This window comes from Dendrobates tinctorius, unplaced genomic scaffold, assembly GCF_039654945.1.
Source record: "Dendrobates tinctorius isolate UK_male_01 unplaced genomic scaffold, ASM3965494v1 ptg000250l, whole genome shotgun sequence".
Taxonomy (NCBI): Eukaryota; Metazoa; Chordata; class Amphibia; order Anura; family Dendrobatidae; genus Dendrobates; species Dendrobates tinctorius.
In genome coordinates this window covers 6,950,203-6,964,940 of record NW_027361917.1, presented here as the reverse complement: position 1 = coordinate 6,964,940, position 14,738 = coordinate 6,950,203, and the positions used below count along the sequence as shown (strand labels likewise).

Sequence of the window (14,738 nt, the reverse complement as noted above, 5' to 3'; positions counted from 1 at the left end):
GTTCCTCTGCATGAATGCCTGAGTAGATTTGGAGCAGTGTTTTGGATCATTGTCTTGCTGAAATATCCATCCCCTGCGTAACTTCAACTTCGTCACTGATTCTTGCATATTATTGTCAAGAATCTGCTGATACTGAGTTGAATCCATGCGACCCTCAACTTTAACAAGATTCCCCGTGCCGGCATTGGCAACACAGCCCCAAAGCATGATGTAACCTCCACCAAATTTTACTGTGGGTAGCAAGTGTTTTTCTTGGAATGCTGTGTTTTTTAGCCTCCATGCATAACGCCTTTTTGTATGACCAAACAACTCAATCTTTGTTTCATCAGTCCACAGGACCTTCTTCCAAAATGTAACTGGCTTGTCCAAATGTGCTTTTGCATACCTCAGGCGACTCTGTTTGTGGCGTCCTTGCAGAAACGGCTTCTTTCGCATCACTCTCCCATACAGCTTCTCCTTGTGCAAAGTGCGCTGTATTGTTGACCGATGCACAGTGACACCATCTGCAGCAAGATGATGCTGCAGGTCTTTGGAGGTGGTCTGTGGATTGTCCTTGACTGTTCTCACCATTCTTCTTCTCTGCCTTTCTGATATTTTTCTCGGCCTGCCACTTCTGGGCTTAACAAGAACTGTACCTGTGTTCTTCCATTTCCTTACTATGTTCCTCACAGTGGAAACTGACAGGTTAAATCTCTGAGACAACTTTTTGTATCCTTCCCCTGAAAAGCTATGTTGAATAATCTTTGTTTTCAGATCATTTGAGAGTTGTTTTGAGGAGCCCATGATGCCACTCTTCATAGGAGAATCAAATAGGAGAACTACTTGCAAGTGGCCACCTTAAATACCTTTTCTCATGATTTGATACACCTGGCTATGAAGTTCAAAGCTCAATGAGGTTACAAAACCAATTTAGTGCTTCAGGAAGTCAGTAAAAAGTAGTTAGGAGTGTTCAAATCAAGAAAATGATAAGGGTGCCCATACTTTTGCACCAGTCAAATTTTGTTTAAATGCAGATTGCACATTTTCTGTTAGTACAATAAACCTCATTTGAATCCAGAAATATAACTGAATCCATCAGTTATTAGATGTATGAAACAGAAATAGCTGTTGCAAAAACCAAAATTGTTATAAAGAAAAAAGGTTAACATTAATAGGGGTGCCCAAACTTTAACATATGACTGTATATACGGTATGTTTTATCTATCTATGTATACATACATATTTATATATATATTTATCTGTATTCAAACCCCTCGCTCTCTCTATATATACAGCAAGTGAAATAAGTGTTGAACACATCACCAATTTTCAAAGTATTGTAAATATATTTCTAAAGGTGATGTTGACATGAGATTCTCACCAGATGTCAGTAACAACCCATCCAATCCACACAGACAAAGAAATCACACCATAGATGTCCATAAATTAAGCTATTTGTAATAATGAGAAATGATATAGGAAGTATTGAACACGCTTACTGAAATGCATTTAAAACTTCTACAAAAGCCTTTGTTGGTGATGACGGCTTCAGGATGCCTCCTGTATGGAGAAACTAGTAGCATGCATTGCTCAGGTGTGATTTTGGCTCATTCTTCCACACAAACATTTTTCAAATCCTGGATGTTCTGTGGGCTCATTCTATGAACTCTGAGCTTTGTTCCTTCCATACATTTTCTGGTAATGTGATTGACTGGTTCATTGTAGCAGCTTTATTCTCTTTTTCTGAAACCAATTTAGAGTTTCCTTGGCTGTGTGTTTGGGATCATTGTCTTGCTGAAATGTCAACCCTCAGTTCATCTTCATCATCCTGGTAGATGTCAGCAATTTTGTTTTCAAGAATGCCTTTGTACATTTGTCTATTCATTCTTCCTTTAATTATATGAAAATTGCCAGTGCTGTATGCTGAAAAACAAGCCAACACCATGATGTTCCCACCTCCAAACTTCACTGCTGTTTTTTTTGGGGTTGTATGCAGAGTGTTTTGGCCTCCAAACATTGGGTCTATTATGACATCCATAGAGTTCAATTTTGGTCTCATCTGACCACACTATATTCGCCCAGTATTTCACGGTCTTGTCTAAATGGTGTGGAGCAAACAATAAACGTGCTTGAACATGCTTTTTGTTTAGCACTGGGGTCTTTGTGTGTGAGCATGCATACAGACTACCGAAATTTAGTGCATTACTTGTAGTTTTCTTTGAAACAATTGTACCTGCTGATTCCAGGTCCTTCTGTAGGTCTCTACAGGTGGTCTTTGGCTCTGGTACAACTCTTCTGATAATTCTTTTAATTACTCTGTCTGGAATCTTGCAGGGAGCGCCTGGTCATGTCCGGTTTATGATGAAAAGATGTTCTTCCACATCCATATTATAGTCCCAACATTGTACACAGGAACCTTCAGTAGTTTAGAAATTTTTCTGTATCCAAAGCGATCAGTATGTTTTGCAACAATAAGGTTGCAAAGGTCTTGCGATAGCTCAATAGTTTTACCCATCATGAGACGTTTCTTGTGTGGCACCTTGGTAATGAGACACCTTTTCATAGGCCATCAGTTGAACCAGCTGATATTTTTCACAAAGTGGCAGGATTGCTTCCTAATTACTGATAGATTCAACTGTTGTCATGACTTTCTATGGCTTTTTACACCTCTGTTTCTTCATGTGTTCAATACTTTTTCCCTGTTAAAATTCTCATAAAATTATTAACCCCTTTACCCCCAAGGGTGGTTTGCACGTTCATGACCGGGCCAATTTTTACAATTCTGACAACTGTCCCTTTATGAGGTAATAACTCTGAAACGCTTCCATGGATCCCGGTGATTCTGACATTGTTTTCTCGTGACATATTGTACTTCATGATAGAGGTAAAATTTCATTCATATAACTTGCGTTTATTTGTGAAAAAAAACGAAAATTTCACAATTTTCCAACTTTGAATTTTTATGCCTTTAAATCACAGAGATACGGCACACAAAAAACTTAATAAGTAACATTTCCCACATGTCTACTTTACATCAGCACAATTTTGGAACCAAAATTTTTTTTTGGTAGGAAGTTATAAGGGTTAAAAGTTGACCAGCGATTTCTCATTTTTACAACACCATTTTATTTTTACGGACCACATCACATTTGAAGCCACTTTGAGGGGTCTATATGATAGAAAATACCCAAAAGTGACCCCATTCTAAAAACTGCACCCCTCAAGGTGCTCAAAACCACATTCAAGAAGTTTATTAACCCTTCAGGTGCTTCACAGGAATTTTTGGAATATTGAAAAAAAATGAACATTTAACTTTTTTTCACAAAAAAAATATTTCAGGTTCAATTTTTTTTATTTTACCAAGGGTAAAAGGAGAAATTGGACTGGAAAAGTTATTGTGCAATTTGTCCTGAGTACACTGATACCTGATATGTGGGGGGGGAACCACTGGTTCGGCGCATGGCAGAGCTCAGAAGGGAAGGAGCGCCGTTTGACTTTTTCAATGCAAAATTGGCTGGAATTCTGATCGGACGCCATGTCACGTTTGGAGAGCCCCTGATGTACCTAAACAGTGGAAACCCCCCACAAATGACACCATTTTGGAAACTAGACTCCCCAAGGAACTTATCTAAATGTTCGATGAGAACTTTGAACCCCCAAGGGCTTCACAGAAGTTTATAACGTACAGCCGTACAATTATAAAATCATATTTTTTCCACAAAAAGGAGATTTTTGTGTACTCACCGTAAAATTTCTTTCTCTTAGCCTCTAATTGGGGGACACAGAACCATGGGTGTTATGCTGCTGTCCACTAGGAGGCGACACTATGCATAATCTGAAAAAGATTAACTTTGGCTCCTTCTCTGCAGTATACACCCCTGGACGGCGTCAGCCTTCTCCAGTTTTGTGCAAAAGCATTAGGAGGAACGTAACCAAATAACATAACCATGCCTGTAAGAAGGCTACTATGTACGAGCTCAAAGAACAATATGAGAACTCAACCGTAAACAACGGCCCATAAGGGCAACAGGGTGGGAGCTGTGTCCCCCAATTAGAGGCTAAGAGAAAGAGATTTTACGGTGAGTACACAAAACTCTCCTTTACTCTGTCGCCTCATTGGGGGACACAGAACCATGGGACGTCCCAAAGCAGTCCCTGGGTGGGAAGCAATGGACGAATAATGTGCTAGCAGGTCCCTAAATTTGGGGCACTGCCGCCTGCAGAACCAGTCTACCCAGGCTCGCATCCGCTGAGGACTGGGCATGAACACTGTAGTGTTTCGTAAACGTGTGTAGGCTAGTCCAAGTGGCCGCCTTACACACTTGTTGTGCCGAAGCCTGATGCCGAATGGCCCAGGAGGCCCCTACTGCCCGTGTAGAGTGTGCCGTGATACCGGCCGGAAGAGGGGAACTGTTAAGTCGGTAGGCCTCATGTATGGTGGACTTGATCCACCTGGCAAGGGTAGCCTTGGAAGCCGGCAGTCCCTTGCGACTACCTTCTGGAAGAATGAAGAGGGAATCAGACTTCCGGAAAGGTGCAGTCCTGGACACGTAAATCCGCAATGCTCTGACGCGGTCAAGCGTATGCAGAGCCTTCTCCACTCTATGAACCGGAACCGGGCAAAGGGATGGCAGCGAAATCTCCTCATTGAGGTGAAAGTTGGACACAACCTTCGGAAGGAAGGATGGTACCGTGCGGAGAACCACCTTGTCCTGGTGAAAGGCTAGGAAAGGCCGTCTGCAGGAAAGTGCAGACAATTCCGACACTCTGCGTAACGAGGTGATCGCCACTAGAAAAACCACTTTCTGAGACAGAATGGAGAGTGGAACTCCTCTAAGAGGTTCGAAGGGTGGAGCTTGCAATGCTGTCAGGACCAGATTGAGGTCCCACGTATCCAGCGGACGTTTGTAGGGAGGAACCAATCGGGAAACTCCCTGGATGAAAGTCCTTACTTGCGGTTTAATAGCAATGCGCTTTTGAAAAAGGACTGAAAGCGCCGACACCTGACTCTTAAGCGAGCCTAAGGATAGCTTGGCGTCTAGGCCCGATTGAAGAAAACCTAGTACCTTCGGGAGGGAATAAGGGAGTGGGACTTGTCCATGAGATTCGCACCAAGCAAAGAAAGCTCTCCAGGTACGATAATAGATCTTGGCGGAGGCAGGCTTCCTTGCCCTGATCATAGTTGAAATGACTGCCGGTGAAAAACCTGCCTGGGTTAGAATCCATGTTTCAAGGGCCATGCCGTCAAATTGAGAGCCCCTGAATTCTGATGGAAGAACGGACCTTGAGACAGAAGGTCGTGACGGTCGGGTAGACGCCAGGGGACGTCTGCTGTAAGTTGAACGATGTCGGCGTACCATGTACGTCTGGGCCAGTCTGGCGCGATGAGGATGGTTGGAACTCCCTCTTGCTTGATCTTCCTCACGACCCTGGAGATTAGGGGGAGGGGTGGAAAAATGTACAGGAGTCGGAACTGGGACCAGTCCTGGACCAGGGTATCCGCTCCGAGCGACCGCGGGTCGTGTGTCCTGGCCATGAAATTGGGGACCTTGGTATTGAGATGGGATGCCATTAGGTCCACCTCCGGGGTTCCCCAGCGTTGACAGATCTGGTAAAAAATCTCGGGATGGAGAGACCACTCCCCCGAGTCCATTCCTTGCCTGCTGAGGAAGTCGGCTTCCCAGTTTTCTACACCCGGAATGTGGACCGCAGAAAGTACCAACCTCGAGTCTTCCGCCCAGCGGAGGATATGCGCCACTTCTCTCATCGCCTGGGCGCTGCGGGTTCCGCCTTGGTGGTTCACGTATGCCACAGCCGTGGCATTGTCCGACTGTATCCGTATGTGCGAGGCTGCAAGCAAGTGATGAAAGGCTCTCAGTGCCAAGAGGATGGCCCTGATTTCCAGAATATTGATGGGCAATGTCACTTCCCTCGGTGACCACTTGCCTTGTGCCCTGTGATGTAGGTGCACCGCCCCCAGCCTGTCAGGCTTGCATCGGTAGTCAGGATCTTCCATTGTCCTGAGAGAAAGGGCTTCCCTCGTGTAAGCGAGGTTGGTTTGAGCCACCAATGCACTGTCTGTCTGTGACAGGGGACTGCCTAGGAGACCTGGAATGACGCTGTCTCTCCCTGGGGGGGGACGACCTTGTGCTACAGGCCGACTCAGGTGATCGAGACCTGTGGGTCCGCTTACGTCTGTGAGAGTCGGAAGCAGCATGTTTCTTCAGATTATGCATAGTGTGGCCTCCTAGTGGACAGCAGCATAACACCCATGGTTCTGTGGCACCCAATGAGGCGACAGAGTAAATGATCTTTTCACCCTCAATTCTTACTTTCCCAAGGGTAACAGGACCATAAAAGTTATTGTGCAATTTGTCCTGAGTACGCTGATACTCCATATGTGGGGGTAAACCACTATTGGGCGCATGGCAGAGCTTGGAAGGGAAGCAGCGCCATTTGACTTTTTTGGCTGGAATTGAGATTGGACACCATGTCACGTTTGGAAAGCCCCTGATGTACCTAAACAGTGGAATCCCCCTACAAATGATACCATTTTGGAAACTAGACCCCCTAAGGAACTTATCTAGATGTGTGGTGAGCACTTTGAACTCCCCCAGTGCTTCACAGAAGTTTATAACGCCCGAGCGTGAAAATAAAAAAATCATATTTTTTCCACAAACATGATCATTTAGTCCCAAATTTTTTTATTTTCCCAAGGGTACCAGGAGAAAATGGACCCCAAAAGTTGTTGTCCAATTTGTCCTGAGTACCCTAATACCCTATATGTGGGAGAAAACTACTGTATTGGCCCACGTCGGGGCTCGGAAGGGAAGTAGTGATGTTTTGGAATGCAGACTTTGATGGAATGCTCTGCGGGTGTCATGTTGCCTTTGGAGAGCCCCTGATGTACCTAAACAGTGGAAACCCCCCACAAATGACACCATTTTGGAAACTAGACCCCCTAAGGAACTTATCTTTATGTGTGGTGAGCACTTTGAACCCCCAAGGGCTTCACAGAAGTTTATAACGCCCGGGCGTGAAAATAAAAAAATCATATTTTTTCAGAAAAAAAGGATATTTTTGCCCCCAATTTTTTATTTTCCTAAGGGCAACAGGAGAAATAGGACCACAAAAGTTGTTTTGCAATTTGTCCTGAGTAGGCTGATACCCCATATGTGGGGGTAAAACACTGTTTGGGCGCATGGCAGAGCTTGGAAGGGAAGGAGCACCATTTGACTTTTTCAACGCAGAATTGGCTGGAATTGAGATCAGACGCCATGTTTCCTTCCCCACCATCCTGTAGCATGTAAGCCTGAAAGGGCAGGGTCCTCTCTCCACTCTGTATCAGTCTGTCATTGTTAGTTTGTTTACTATAAGTGATATCTGAACCATCCATAGGGGTGCACGCATGTGGGGGTGCACGCATCACAGAAGCAAAGCGTCACGAAGATAAGCGTCGGGATACAGCAGTTATTACATGGCACAGAACTAAAATCCATCTTCTCTCTTCATACAGGTAAAAATTCCCTCTGCTTGCTGTCTTCTGCAACATATTCAAATGGTACAACTTCCCACCTCTGATTGCTGTCTCATCTGCTGCAATAGACTCTAATGGTAAAAATTCCCTCTGCTTGCTGTCTTCTGCAACATATTCAAATGGTACAACTTCCCACCTCTGATTGCTGTCTCATCTGCTGCAATAGACTCTAATGGTAAAAATTCCCTCTGCTTGCTGTCTTCTGTAACATATTCAAATGGTACAACTTCCCACCTCTGATTGCTGTCTCATCTGCTGCAATAGACTCTAATGGTAAAAATTCCCTCTGCTTGCTGTCTTCTGCAACATATTCAAATGGTACAACTTCCCACCTCTGATTGCTGTCTCATCTGCTGCAATAGACTCTAATGGTAAAAATTCCCTCTGCTTGCTGTCTTCTGCAACATATTCAAATGGTACAACTTCCCACCTCTGATTGCTGTCTCATCTGCTGCAATAGACTCTAATGGTAAAAATTCCCTCTGCTTGCTGTCTTCTGCAACATATTCAAATGGTACAACTTCCCACCTCTGATTGCTGTCTCATCTGCTGCAATAGACTCTAATGGTAAAAATTCCCTCTGCTTGCTGTCTTCTGCAACATATTCAAATGGTACAACTTCCCACCTCTGATTGCTGTCTCATCTGCTGCAATAGACTCTAATGGTAAAAATTCCCTCTGCTTGCTGTCTGCTGTGTCATCTGCTGCTTTACCATCTAGAAACATAGTTTAATGTGTCTGCTAATTCTTTGTTATAAATCATTTGGTGCATTGTACTTAAAACTCACTGTTGCATTTCCATGACTGGGATCAGTGTAGATCTTATCTGGTGGAGGTGTTAAAATAGATGTTGCCAGGCTGAATGTCTTTGATCATCCCAAAAAAAAACAAAAAAAAAACCCTGGTGTGCTGACCCCAGCTGCCAAATTATCCTCAACCAGTTCCCACAATCCATCTCTTCAGACCCTGCAGTCTGGACTATAAATTTAGAACCATCCATAGGGGTGCACGCATGTGGGGGTGCACGCATCACAGAAGCAAAGCGTCACGAAGATAAGCGTCGGGATACAGCAGTTATTACATGGCAGTTAGTCAGGACAGGAGTCAGGTAACCCTCACTCTGCTGTCCCTTTTAACCATGTGCTTTATTCCTATCCTCCTATGTTCTCTTGCAATCCACTTTCACCGACCAATCCCCCCTCCATCACGACTCATATACATCAGCTCCTCTCTCTTTGCTTCTCCCATGTACAGCTCCCATGCACTTCTCACCTTCTTAAAAAGCCTCAGCCCATCTTGCCCAAACACACTGCACATAAAATCTTCATACAATTCCAAAAACTACTTGCTCTTTATCTTCCTGCTCCTACTGATTTCAAGGGACATCTCCCCCAACCCCGGTCCACCATCCCCCAACCTCAACCCCTACCCTACCTCACATCGAAACCTTAATAATCTTACTAATATCACTTGCACTCCTTCATCTCCTTCTTTCAATTGTGCCCTTTGGAATCCACGGTCTGTATGCAACAAGCTTCCTTTCCTACACAATTACTTTCTGAAAAACTCTCTGAATTTGTTGGCCCTCACGGAAACCTGGATTCAGGATTCTGACACTGTCTCTCCTGCTGCCATTTCCCATGGTGGCTTACAATTCTCCCATTCCCCGAGACCGACAAATAGACCTGGTGGTGGAGTCGGCATACTCCTGTCCCCACAATGCACTTTCCAGGTCATCCCCTCAGTTCCATCACTCTCATTCCCTTCTTTTGAAGTCCACACCATCAGGCTCTTTCGTCCCCTCTCCCTCAGAGTAGCGGTCATATACCGGCCCCCAGGCTCACCCACCCACTTCCTGGACCATTTCTCTGCCTGGCTGCCGCACTTCATGTCCTCAGAACTACCAACCCTTATCCTGGGAGACTTCAACATCCCCATTAACAGCCCCACTTCCACATCTGCATCCCAGCTTCTATCACTAACCACTTCTCTAGGCTTCTCTCAGCTCTCAACCTCTGAAACACACAAAGACGGTAACACCCTGGACCTGGTTTTCGCCCGGCTCTGCTCAATCTCCTACCTAGATAACTCACCGCTTCCCCTCTCTGACCACAACATTCTCTCCTTTACACTCACAAATCCTCGCTCACCCCAGCACCCTCCTACCTACCATTCAGTCAGAAATCTACAAGCCATTAACCCTCATACACTTTCAGACTCCCTACACTCATCATTGTCCCCAATCTCTTCTTTGTCCTGTCCTGATCTGGCTGTACATCACTTCAATGACACTCTTAGAAGCACCCTTGACCAAGTAGCTCCCCTCACCCTCAGAACCTCCAAACACAGAGTGAAACAGCCCTGGCTCACATCGCAAACCCGATTTCTCCAGCGATGCTCTAGGTGTGCTGAACGCTTATGGAGGAAAACACGCACACCAGAAGACTTCATACACTTCAAATTTATGTTAAGGACATATAACTCTGCCCTTCACCTCGCCAAACAGACCTACTTCACCACCCTGATCTCCTCACTATCCAACAACCCCAAGAAACTTTTTGACACCTTTCACTCCCTCCTCAGGCCAAAAGCACAAGCCCCTATCACAGACATTTGCGCTGATGACCTGGCCTCCCACTTTATAGAGAAAATAGACAATATCCGTCAGGAAATCCGCTCCCAATCACCAAGTTCAGTGACTCCCATCCCTCCCTGCATTTCCCCTGGCTCACTCTCCACATTTGCTCCCATCACAGAAGAAGAAGTCTCCAGGCTCCTCTCCTCTTCTCGTCCAACTACATGCACAACCGACCCCATTCCCTCACATCTCCTCCAGTCTCTCTCCCCAGTCGTCACAACTCACCTAACTACAATCTTTAATCTCTCCCTCTCCTCTGGCATTTTCCCCTCCTCCTTCAAACACTCTATCATTACTCCATTACTAAAGAAACCCACCCTTGACCCATCCTGCACAAACAACTACAGACCAGTCTCCAATCTCCCCTTCATCTCTAAACTCTTGGAGCGCCTGATATACTCACGCCTTACCCGTTACCTCTCCACTCACTCCCTCCTAGACCCTTCACAGTCCGGTTTCCGCCCCCTACATTCGACAGAAACTGCACTCATCAAAGTGACCAATGACCTTCTGACAGCAAAACGTAATGGTGACCATTCTCTGCTCATTCTTCTCGACCTTTCTGCAGCTTTCGACACTGTTGACCATCCTCTCCTACTCTCTAGGCTCCAGTCACTAGGCATTAAGGACACTGCTCTTTCCTGGTTCTCCTCCTATCTTTCCGACCGCTCCTTCAGTGTTCTGTTTTCTGGCTCCACTTCATCTCCTCTTCCTCTCACTGTTGGGGTACCTCAGGGCTCAGTCCTTGGCCCCCTTCTCTTCTCTCTCTATACAGCCCCAATTGGACAGACCATCAGCAGATTTGGCTTTCAGTACCATCTTTATGCTGATGACACACAACTGTACACATCATCCCCTGACCTTACCTCCGCTGTACTACAGAACGCCACTGACTGTCTGTCTGCAGTCTCCAACATCATGTCTGCTCTCTATCTGAAACTCAACCTCTCCAAAACTGAACTTCTTCTGCTCCCACCATCTACTAACCTCCCTAAATCTGACATTTCCCTCTCTGTGGGTGGCACCATAATAACACCCCGACAGCAGGTGCGCTGTCTGGGTGTTATGTTCGACTCCGATCTCTCCTTCACCTCCCATATACAATCTCTTGCCCGCTCATGCCGCTTACACCTAAAGAACATCTCTAGAATCCGCCCTTTTCTCACCATGGAAACAACAAAAACTCTCACTGTCGCCCTGATCCACTCCCGCCTAGACTACTGTAATGCTCTATTAATTGGCCTCCCTCTCACTCGACTCTCCCCTCTCCAGTCTATCCTTAATGCAGCAGCCAGGGTTGTCCATCTGGCTAATCGTTTCTCAGACGCGTCCGCTCTTCGCCAGTCGTTACACTGGCTGCCAATTCATTACAGGGTACAATTCAAAGTACTTGTTCTCACCCACAAAGCTCTCCACAGTGCGGCACCCCCTTACATCTCCTCCCTCATTTCTGTCTATCGGCCTAACCGACCGCTGCGCTCTGCAAATGACTTTCGACTAACCTCTGCCCTAATCCGTACCTCCCACTCCCGACTCCAAGACTTCTCCCGTGCTGCGCCAATCCTCTGGAATGCTCTACCCCAAAATATTAGGACCATCCACAATTTGCATAGTTTTAGGCGCTCGCTCAAAACACATTTGTTCAGAGCGGCCTATCACATTCAGTAATCAAAGTCATGTTTGTGTGTGTGTAGCCCATTCACTATCTCCATCTAACCCCCACCCCCTGAAGATGGCTGGACCGTCATTGTAAATACATCATTGTAAATACAAACCTGTGCTTTGTATCCCCCCCACCTCATTGTAGATTGTAAGCTCCACGAGCAGGGTCATCTTAATTCGCTTTAATTATTGTATTGTTAACGTTGTTACTTATGACTGTTGTGTTTGAAACTGTTCAACTGTAAAGCGCTGCGGAATATGTTGGCGCTATATAAATAAAGATTATTATTATTATTATTATTATATCTGTAATTTGTATGTAACCCCTTCTCATGTACAGCACCATGGAATCAATGGTGCTATATAAATAAATAATAATAATAATGTTGCGTTTGGAGAGCACCTGATGTGCCCAAACAGTGGAAACCCCCAATTCTAACTCCAACCCTAACCCCAACACACCCCTAACCCTAGCTCAGCCCTAACCCTAGCCGTAGCCCTAACCCTAGCCCTAACCCTAATGGGAAAATGGAAATAAATACATTTTTTTAATTTTATTATTTTTCCCTAACTAAGGGGGTGATAATGGGGGGTTTGATTTACTATTTATGGCGGTTTTTATTTTTGGCAGCTGTCACACGCTAAAAGACGCTTTTTATTGTAAAAATAGTTTTTGCATCACCAGATATTGAGAGCTATAATTTTTCCATATTTTGACCCACTGAGCCATGTGAGGTCTTATTTTTTGCGGGACGAGTTGACGTTTTTATTGGTATCATGTTCGGGCACGTGACTTTTTTGATCGCTTTTTATTCCGGTTTTTGGGACGCAGAATGAACAAAAACCAGCGTTTCATGAATTTCTTTTGGGGGGTGCATTTACACCGTTCCGCGTGCGGTAAAATTGATAAAGCGGTTTTATTCCTCGGGTCAGTACGGTTACAGCGATACCTCATTTATGTAATTTTTTTATGTTTTGGCGCTTTTATGCAATAAAAACAATTTTATATAAAAAATAATTATTTTTGCATTGCTTTATTCTGCGAGCTGTAACTTTTTTATTTTTTCTCTGATGATGCTGTGTGGCGGCTCGTTTTTTGCGGGACAAGATGAAGTTTTCAGCGGTGCCATGGATATTTATATGCGTCTTTTTGATCACGCGTTATTGCACTTTTTGTTCGGCGGTATGATAATAAATCATTATTTTTTGCTTCGTTTTTTATTTTCATTTTTTAAGGGGTTCGCTAAAAGGGTTAACTAATGGGACAGTTTTATAGGGCAGGTCGTTACAGTCGCGGCGATGCCAAATATGTGTACTTTTATTGTTTTTTTATTTCCAAAAAATGAATTTATTAGGGATTTTTTTTTTTTTAAATTTATTTAGCGATTTTAAAAAAATTATTTTTACACTTTTTTTTTACTTTATTAGGTTGTCCCGGGGGGGACATCACTGTCCTGTGACAGATCGCTGATCTGTCACATTACAGATCACTGTGACAGATCAGCAATCTGTCACAGGCAGTGTGCAGGTTTCCTCCTTGCCTGCGCTTTGCAGGCACTGAGGAAGCCAGCTCCCTGCAGGCCCCCGAAGGTCCCCGTCGCCATCTTGGATCCGGGGTCCTGCAGGAAAGGAACCCCCCGCAGCAGCGCTGCACATCGCGCTGCTGTGGGGGGCTCAGGGAAGCACGGAGGGAGCCCCCTCCCTGCTGATGCTTCCCTTTAACCCCCGGTACACCGCGATCGTGTTTGATCGCGGTGTTCAAGGGGTTAACGTGTCGGGGGCGGTCCGTGACCTCCTCTGACACATAGTGCCGGTGTCAGCTGTGATAATCAACTGACACCCGGCCGCGATTAGCGGCGCTCACCACGTGGGCGCCGCTGATCGCGCTAGACGTACTATCTCGTCCATGGGCATAGGGGCCCGGGTCCCATGGACGGGATGGTACGTCTGATGTCAGAAAGGGGTTAAAGTATCTTATGAAAGTAATAAAACTGCACATGTTTGGACCAATTAGGACATAAAAAGGAAGTAATTATTCACTTTGGGATCATGATCCTAGGTCTAAAGCTGCCTAGCAGCATTTATTTCCCCTACTAGCAGACATATAACAGATGGTATTGAACGCTGTCAGTGTTTGCAGCACTCAATTAACTCTTTTCTTGCCATGGTCAATAATGACTGTTGCATGTAAAGAGTGTTACAGAGGGATATCACTCCCTCTGACACACCACTGAATCCCCGCAGGGTGATTGTGGGGTACTTATTATTGCTATGACAACTAGGGGACTAACAATGGCCTTGAGGTCTGCCATAGATTAGAGCCTAATTGGCCGTGCCAAAGGCATGGTGTAATAGGCTGCCTGTTCGTATAATTGACAAACTTGATAATAGTGAAAGATCCCAACTGCATTGCGGGCTTCCAACTTCAAAGTTGCAGCAAGGACAAAGATGTGGACAATCCAGGCTCATTGGATAAATGAGCGATTTATCTTGGCGCAGCAGCTAAGCAGAGACGCTGTCAGACTATGTACAGGGAGCACACCAACGGTGACGTTTCACGTGAAGGCAGGCTTGAGAAAGGGGGAGGTCCCCGAAACGTTCCCACAGGTGTGCATTGGTGTTTCAAGTTCCTCATCATAGAAACAGACTGTTTGTGGTTCGGGGCAGCCTGTGGGCGGAACTGTGGGTGTGGCTGTGGGAGGAGCTGAGGGTGGGGCTGTGGGTGGCCTGTGGGCAGATCTTTCCTTGGTTTTTCTGGCTTAGAGCAGGAAGATAAGACCCTGCCTACAGTCCAGCCCCGGAGCACGGGCATATCAGTAACTGAAAACTTCTAACACTGATTACACAAGAACCACAAGACGGATTTCAGAAACCCTGACATCATTTTAATCAGTATAGCGGTGCCAACCTGACACTGTCTGT

The 14,738-nt window shown here is 45.4% G+C and overlaps 1 protein-coding gene across 5 annotated transcripts in view; it reads right to left on the bottom strand.

The window, feature by feature from the left end:
- Nucleotides 1–14,738, bottom strand: part of DZANK1 (double zinc ribbon and ankyrin repeat domains 1) — a 114,345-nt gene that overhangs the window by 50,446 nt on the left and 49,161 nt on the right. The gene's annotated exons all lie outside the window — the stretch shown is intronic.